A 9572-nucleotide genomic window follows, 5' to 3' on the forward strand; every position below is an offset into this window, starting at 1 on the left:
ATCCTGTCCTTCTTGCTCATTTAGGGTTTTCCTCAGTTAAAGGGTTTTCTTTGGGAGGAATGAATGAGCTCGCATCAGACACTTCCAGTCCGGGAGAGCAGAGAGGCCTCAAGGTTTGTTTCTAAGTGTGAGAGTATCGGCGCTTCCTGGGTGGGAAATCCTACCGGATGTGCTTCGGCCATCATGGAGTATGTACCTCGCGGCCGGTCATCCGAACTGGCTTGGATGTGAATATCCGATGTTATTTGCTGTAGTGGACGATCCAGCAAGGGTCAGCTTCAACAAGGAAGCCGATGCTAAAGGGGCAGGCCTCCGTATTTCCCTTGGTCCTACCGTGCCAAGAGAATGTTGGTTATAGGCATCAGGGAAAGGCAGAAGGAAAAAGCGCCGCCAAAGAAAGGATACAGATTTGCATAAAACAACTGTCTGACTATGTTAATTGTTGATGGGCAAGTTCAAGGATCCTGCTCTCTCTCTGTCTTCATATGGCTTTTTATCTTTGCCACCCTAGGCCACGTTCACACCGTACATTTATTCCACTATTATTCCACTTTAAAAATCATGGCTTCCTCCAAATAATTCTGCAAAGTGTACTTCGTGAAGAGTGCTGAGAGAAGACTCCAATTCTCACAGAGCTACAATTCCCCAAGTGGTTAGTCAGTCCCTCTTCTCAGAGAATTCTGACAATTGTAGCTCCTACAGTTGTAGGGATCCTGTCAGCACCCTTCACAAACTATACTTCCCAGGATTCTTTGGGGGAAGCCATGAGTGTTTAAATTGGAATAAATGTATGATGGGAATGTGGCTCTAGCATAGGACTGCTCTGCTCTTTCGCTTTTTTAAAAAAGTATATATTAGTGTTGCATAGAATAAAAGTCTAAATATACCCCAACTTGCTTTCCACCAATAACTGAAAATTAAGACGGCTGAAAATGTTTATTTTTATATACTAACTTTGTCTCATTCTTTAGAGCAGCTTATGTGGTTCTCCTTTAGCCTCCATTCAGCCATTGATGAGGTCCCTATTGCTTTAGCTCCCAGCACTCTCACTGGGTGTGGTGTAGTGGTTAGAGAGCTGGATTAGGATCTGGAGGACCAGGGTTCAAATCCCCATTCAGCCATGATGCTTGCTGGGTGACCTTGGGCCAGTCACTGCCTCCCAGCCTACTGCCTCTCAGCCTAGCCTACCTCATAGGGCTGTTGCAAGGATAAAATGGGGAGGGGCAGAACTATGTATGTCACCTTGAGCTCCTTACAGGAAAGGTGGGATATAAATATAAGGCTAAAAAAAAAGCATACTGGTGTATGTAGACATGTGATTTCCTTGGAGTAAATGCAGACAGACTTGGGAGATCTAATTCATAGCTGGCAGTCTGTGTCATTGGTCACCCAGTCCTAATATTCTCTTGCTGTTTTTGAATGTTAATATTAATAATTCATCTTTCCTAGATGTGTTAAAGATCAAGGCAGCTATTTCTGGTCTACAAGTGCCATACTAATTTCACCTGCTTTGCAGTAGACACATTTGTGAGAGAGCTATTGTTTGCTAAACGTAAGCCTAGAGTTCTCTTTCGGCACACAGAACTAGCTACTCTGTTTGGCTAAGTGTTAACATTTTGTATAATGACTGTTAATTCCACCAAAGCAATCTAGAGTTTTGTTGTGTCAAATAAACTCAGATTGTTGAAGCTTTATTTTCACTTGTGCTTCTAATTAGCGTGTTTCCTTTAACAAGTATTTTCATGCCAGCTATCCAGAATTGCAGTTGTGGTTCGGTGACAATGGAATTGAACCGGGCTAGTTTTAGCATCTTTAGGGGGTGGTCAGGTACAGAGGAAAGTTACTCTGGACATTGTCAAGGCTACCCTTGGCAAGAAACTAGAAGTACGTTTCAGTGAATGCAGTGAGCTTGGAAAAGTTACTTTTTTGAACTACAACTCCCATCAGCCCCAGTGGGACACACTATACTTCTAAGCAGACATGCAAAGGATTGTGCTGTAAGCCACTCTGTGTTTCCCAGGATAATGATAGTAATGGGGTTTGGAAACCTTTATGCACAAAAATTTGTAATTAAGTTTTTTTCAGATGACCATCCCTAGGAAATAGTTATGCACACTATGTTCCATGCATGCCGAAATTAGTAAGTTTACCATTTTGACCACCTTCATTTTGTTTTCCTTGGACAGCAATCTCTTTTTTTAAAAAACTTTGTAGGAAATAAGCCCCACTGAGCTCAGTTCCTTCTGAGCAAGTATGCATAGGACTGTATTGTTAAAATCTAAACAATGTAAGGCTGCGATGGGGAACCTGTAGGCCTCCAGCTCCTGTTATCCCTGACTATTGGCCATAGTGGCTGGGGCTGATGGGAGCTGGTGTCCAATAACATCCAGCGGCTCACAAATTTCCCATCCTCAATCTGCAGAGTAGTGGCAAATTCAGAAGTGGAGGGTCCCTTCATAATAGTCACAGCCACACCCCCTTCTAAAATTATACAGCCTTCTAAGATTAGAGAATAATCTGGCCAGGCTTGAATACTGCTTTCTACTTCTCTGTCACTGTCACCATTTGACTGTCCTTTCTCACTGTCAGAGATATTGCTTGAATTACTGTATTTAGTGTCTACACATTTATCTCCTGCTGCTGCCAAACTGCTTGATGAAGTAGATGGGATGCTGTCATCAGGATTCACTGTCTCTTCTCCTACAGTTACGGAATTCTCACTCTCCACAACTTGGTTTTTTGAAGTAGGAACTAATAGGAACTTCTTTCACTGATTGGCTCCAATCAGCAGGAAACAACAAGGAAGCAAGTTGATTTGGATTCCTGCATTGCACAGGGCGTTGGACTTGATGGCCTTATAGTCCCCTTCCAACTCTACTATTCTGTGATTCTAAGTTAGAAGACTCTTCTCATTTGCTAACAGACTCTGCTTTCATGCTGATCGGTTCATAGGACACTGGAGATATAGGGACCCTGCTAGGACCTGACTCCCCAAAAAGTAAGGGGTCTGAGACCCCTTAGACCCCAAACGACTGCACCGCTGTCCTTGGTATAAGGGAAGTGTGTAAGTTGTCATGTCTTACCATATTTACAAGAATTCGAATAAAAATTACTTCCAAGTAAACCTTGGAATTTGAATATGACATTTAAACCACATTTACAGGGCAATTATGTCTACTCAGAAGTAAGTTCTATTGAATTCAGTGGGGCTTACTCCTAGGTAAGATTGCAGCCTGAGCATACATTATTGATCCCCCACCTCCCCATGTCAAATATTTCAGTTCAACGTCTTTTGGCTGTTGAAATAACTTCATATATTAATGCAGCGTGTAAAATCGATATGGCATTTGGTTTTGTTTACTGCATTTAAGTTAAGCATAGCAAATCAGACCTTCATCAGTGCAGGGCAGTGGAAAAATTTCTGATTCGAAACATGCCTTTCTATGCACTATGTCTATTCAAGGTGGCTTACAGGATCTTAGATATAATCAATTAAATACCAAACCATAAACAAACAGGAAAGAACAGAGGGGGAAAAAACAGAGGAAAAAATGTCTGCCAAAATAATACTGGTGGCAAACTGACAGCCACAAGTTCTTGTAAGGGAGGACGTTTGATCGGTCAAAAAAAATGGTCAATGTGACCAGTCAAATATTGACAAATAATGGTCATGTATTTGTAAAGCATTACATTTATTAGAAAAAAACAGGTTTGGAACTTATGCTAGTTACAGAAAACAGCTGTTATTGCAGAAAAATAAAGCTAAAATGATAATGAATTATTGTAACTATATAATAATACAAGATATAGTTTCTATAAATGTGAACCATTAACTAAACATTTTTTCTTGGTACATGGGGTTCAGCCTAATTACATAATGTTTTTAAAAAATGAACTTATAGCAGAAAAAATAAAATAATAAAATGCAAACACCAGTTTTAAAAGGCAGTTGTACTTAGCAGACAGTAGGCTAAGGCTGCAGTCCAGTACAGTACACATTTACCTGGGAGTAAGTCCCATTGAACCCAGTGGAGTTTACTTCTGAGCAGTCATGTATTGGATTGCACACTAATTCTACAAGCATCATCCGCTTCTTGGAATATTTGACAAGACTGTGGTCAAATATTAGGCAGTCCTGTTACAACATTTGACTTGTCCATTGACCAAAGCGCCAATCCTAAATCTTTGCAAAGAAAATTCAAATGTGCAAATAATAGCACAGCTAGGGGTACAAGACACCTTTTGTCCAGCTGCTATTGCTTTTGCAATACTTTTCACGTTACTTTTTTCTGGTGCAGTTTCGTAAGAAGAGTCCTGCTGGATCAGACCAAAGAGCTATCTAGTTGAGCTTTCTGTTCCCACAGTGGCCAACCAGATGCCTAAGGAAAACCCAAATTAGGTAAAGAGCTCTCTCCTGCTAGTCTTCCCTAGCAAATGGTTTTCAGAGGTGTTACTGACTCCGACACAGCAGGTAATATAGGCATCATTTCCCAGCTGTGTCTAAAAATGAAAACGCCTATTTCCCTCCTCTCCAAAAGCTTTTCCTCAAGCCAAGTGTCTCATTTGTCCCTGCCTCTGCAATTTTTGTGTAGCATTTGCTATGCCCCTCTTGTGTACAAACTCGTTTCAGAGGTTCTTGTAGCCCCTTGGCATAAGCTTTTGTTGACCAGTGTCCACTTCATCAGATCTATAGCATTATGCTCAGTAGGCAGCTATAATATATACCTGGATATAGAGAATAAAAAGGAGTCAAATAGCAATGAAATACAAAGAATGTATGTGACAATTCAAGTAAAGCTAAATGTGTGTGAAGTAAGCACAGTGTCCATTCATAAGAGTAGTGATTGGCAACAACACAATCAAACTTGCACTGCTAAGTTAATTAACATCTGTAGTGGGATGGGAAACATCTGTCTCTATGACCAAACAGATAAGAGTCTGCATTTCATTGCCATTTTAACCCCTTCACCTCCTATACACACCTGCCTACATATTCAGGGATTCTTATCATCCATTTCTGATCTTACATGAAGGAGTCTTGGATAAGCTTTTAAGGAATCCCGTAATTCCTCATGTGTTTGGAAATCACGGTGGCTTGTATATAATTTTCTGTTTTGCTGTATGAGGCCAGTAATCCTAGTACAGATAACAGCTTTCACATATTACAGCAAGAGTCAGGTTACCACCAGCAGCAGAGTGCATGTATTCTGCAATAGCAGGATTTGAACCTGGGAGTGTATATTCTGTCGCAGACCTACAGCTTTTCCTCAGCTTTAGAGGCCCTCTTGACATACACATTGGGCTTGGATCCAAAGATGAAATTTACTTAAGGAAATTCACAGAAAGAAATGTAGAAAGCTGCCTTATACTGAGTCAAACCAATTGGTACATCTAGCCCAATATTGTCTGCTCTGACTGGCAGCAGCTCTTCAGGATTTCAGACAGAAGTCATTCATAAACTTACCTAGAGATACCAGGGATTGAATCTGGGATTTCTGCATGCCAGGATGCAAGGCACAAGCTCTACCATTTAGCTACAGTCTTTAAATAATACTAATCTTTTTTTTCTTTTGAGACCCCCCTAAAAAAAACTTTATTACTTTAGTAAGCAATTCTAGGGATCTGTGGTTTATTTTCATGCTGTTTCTGCTGCTGCTTCTATTCTGAACCCATTTGTATACTTTTACATTACTCGGATATAGTGTATTCTACACTTTTATTGCTGTGTGTTTTCATGCTATTGTAAACCAGTAAGCAAGCTTCTCATTCTCTCCTCTTCCTTGCAAAAACCTCTCCAAGGGGTTACATGGAGCCAGCTAACCAATGTGGGATGAGTCGCAGGAGGCTGCTAGGGGAAGGGTCAATTGTCCAAAATTGGGATGGGGTTCTGAGATACCTTACAGTTCCTCTAAAGGTCACAGAATGTTTCTGGTCTCCTCCTTTTCCTGCAGCCTCATCTCATGGTTCGGGAGCCCGTCCCTCACTCCCAATGGCTGCTTTTCAGGGGTTGCAGGGGGAAGAGATGGAAACTTTCCTTCTAGGAACTTCCTTTAGGTTAACTTGGAATCTGGGCCTATGCTTTTTAAAATACTGTTATGAGCATGGGGGTTGGGATGGATGATTCCTGTAGGTCCCCTTTCCAACCTCTGATTTGGAATCCTGTGCCTTGGAATGAGGAACTCTCTGCTGATCAAATGAGTCTTTTGTTAACCAAATACATTGGCCAGGTAAAATAATGGGCTGATCAGTTGCCTAGTAACGGTGAATGGGCCAGGGAGACCCTTTTGTCATTGGAACTCTTCAGGAGAGCATTCCCCCCCCCCGGAGCCCAGCAGAGGCTTGTAGTTTGGGAGTGTGTCTAGACTAGAGAAAGGCTGGTAACGGCAGGCAGGCAGAGAGGCTGGCTCTCTGCACCATGGCATTTGGGGTGCCTCCTGCAACCCAGATGGAAAAGCTGGATATTGAACTGCTGATGCCTTGAACCCCCCTCCATCTGAAGCTCAGGTTGGAATGTGTGTAAATAAACAAACCATATTTCATAAAGACACCGCAGTCTCTGCTGACCTTCTTCCCAAAGGAAACCAAACCCTGGGGGAGTGCAGGGACCCCCGAGATCTCACCACTCAGAGATTGGGGGAGGCGCGCAACAATACCTATACCAATAAAAAAAAGAAAGCGGTGCAAGTTACTAACATGGATATGAAAATCTGTGTATCGCTACACCTGCATTCTTGTCAGAGCACCAGGCTTGGCTACAGGCCCTCACTGAGTACACTTTTTGTGAAACACTCAAGTGGGGCTTGATTGTTTTTAATGTATACCCGAACAAAACTCAGTTGGAAAACAGTCCCTGGCCTCAGAATGTAAAGACATGACACACAAGGGAAAAGGGATGGAAAACGAAAAAAGCAAGCTCTGGCCCTAGTTCTTATAATGCAGTTAAGAGTTTTGTCTGTGTAGATTCTGGCTGTCTAAATGTGCAACCTCTCCCTGGCGATGCTCCGAACTATCATATCTGGGAGTCGAGCAAGTGATAATTGTCTGGGCCAAGAGATCAGGATTGCTACTGCCACACAGTTCATAGAATCATAGAGTTGGAAGGGGCTTATAAGGCCATCGAGTCCAACCTCCTGCTCAGTTGAGGAATCCAAATGCCGTTCTTTCCTGCAGCCAGAATCCTCACAGGAAGGGGCTTCATGGAGTTCTCCTCCCTTACCAGTGTTTGTTGTAGTTAATTTATTAATTTACACCATCTACACAAGCATCTCAAGGCAAAATACAATACACTGATCTTATTTATCACACTGTTCATGTTTTCAATTTGTGACCACAACAGATTAATAAGCAGTCTTGTGGTTCAACAGAGATGAGGTTAACTCACTATCTCCGTTTTGTCTGTCTGGAGTTCTGTGATGTTGTATGTATGGTTCTGACTGTATGGAAGTTGGCCCAATTGAGTATCACCATGCCCGTTTTGTGTGGCAAAAAGACACACCAGCCATTTGTTTTGTCAGTTTGAAATCTGATCTCTTTCAAAGCTGCTGTGTTTATGGTCAAATGAACACAAATGGCCTGTTTTATGAGCTGAATTGCAACTGGTAGGTTAACAACTAACAGCATATTGGAAGGAACTGCAAAATGCTCTACAGACACTTGGAACACTGCTTCAGTATTTAAATAGTAAATAATGGCATAACATTAAAACAATGTGTCTGTAACACTGGATGAGCTACCTGAAATCAAAGGATGGTTTTTAAGATTTTAATAAATACCCTGTATTTATATACTGCATTTCAAGCATTCAGCACACTTCAGATCCATTAGCTGTCATTCTTCCAACAACTCTGTAAGAAAAGGGGTGCGGAATTGCTGGCCTCACCACACACTATCACCCAGCTGCAAGCCCTCAGTCTGGTGCATTTATGGACTCAGCAGGGAGTAATCATAGTAGAGGTGGACAAGGCCTATAAGGCCATCAAGTCCAACACCCTGCTCAATGCAGGAATCTAACTTAAAGCATACTCAACAGATGGCTGTCCAGCTGCTTGTTGAATGCCTCCAGTGTTGGGGAGTTCCTTAGGGAATCGGTTCCTGCTCTAACAGTTAGGAAGCTTTTCCTGATGTTCAAAATCTGGCTTCACTGTGGGATGATCAAGAAGAGATCCTGGCCCTCCTCTATGTGACAACCTTTCAAGTATTTGAAGAGTGCTATTGTATCATCCCCCAGTCTTTTCTAAAGGCTAAACATGGCCAGTTCCTTTAGTCTTCCCTCAAAAGGCTTTGTTTCCAGCCCCCTGATCATCCTCTTTGCCCTTCTCTGAACCTGTTCTGTCTGCAGAACTCAAGATGCGGCCTAATCAGGGCTGAACAGAGGCGAGCTAGTACTTTATGCAACTTGTTTATTACTTACTTATTTGTTTTATCCTGCCCTTCCAGTAGGAGCCCAGGGCTGCAAAACTATACTACTGTTAAAAAGGAAATAACACCTATTTCTCCTTGCCCAGCATGGAAGCCACGAGAGCTGCTGGAGTTGGGGCGGGGTGATCTCTCCACTTCCTTAGCAGCCCTACTGCATTTCCATGGTGGGTGAGGGTGAAGACACACCTCCTTCTCCCTGCCCAACATAAAAGCTGATAGAGAAGGTGGGAGTGAAGAGAGGGAGGCATGGACAGAAAAGGGGGTGTCTGTCACACTGTTGGCTCTAGTGCCCCCCCAACCTCTGGCTTTACTCCACCGACAACTGAGACAATGTAGGCTTCACACAAAGATTCCTTACTCCTGTGGTAAAGTATCTGTATCACCAGTTTAATGTTCTCCCCAACTAACCCAAAGGGTTTTCTATGCGAAGGGCAATTGTGCAGATGTGGAAGAAATAGCAATACATACATGCACCATCTATATCAGGTTTAGGGAAGCTTTTTCAGCCCGTGGTCCAAATTTCCTTCTGGGCAACTTTCTGGGGGCCATATCGCAGTGGTGAGCTGGGTTAGAGCCAAAAGTGGGCAAAACAGAGAATGTGGATTTTACCTTTGTACAGTAGGCTAGTGTCTTCACATTCACACATCTCTCTATCCTTCTTACAGGGAACTAAGAGGCATTATTCAACTTCAAAGACACATTCCAGCCAGGCAAAAACACTCAAGGAGGGTGCAAAATGATAAGGAACATTACTGTGGAAGGGATCTGAGCTAGGGCCAAATAGAGGACTGGAGGAGGACTGCATTTGATCCCTGGGCCTGAGATTCCTCATTCCTGGGCACAGGGATCTGTGACTACTGACCCCATCAGGGTTCTCAAACATAGGCACTCAAGTGTTTAAAAATTAGCATAGGCATTTTAAGGGATATTTTTATACTGTTTTTATAGAGTGGGTCTCTATTAAATAGTAAGAACAGTACTGCACAATGGACTTAATGGAGATGAGCCAGAAAAAAAAAAGATTGATGGCACACTTTCCTTCTCGCTCAAAATAATGTTAAGGCTATACCTCCACAGAATTAAATTCTACAAAATATTTTTACTTTGTTTATTGGGCTCAACAAAGAATCACATGACACATTTTGTTATTCTCA

This window comes from Rhineura floridana, chromosome 8 (genome assembly GCF_030035675.1).
Source record: "Rhineura floridana isolate rRhiFlo1 chromosome 8, rRhiFlo1.hap2, whole genome shotgun sequence".
Lineage (NCBI taxonomy): Eukaryota > Metazoa > Chordata > Lepidosauria > Squamata > Rhineuridae > Rhineura > Rhineura floridana.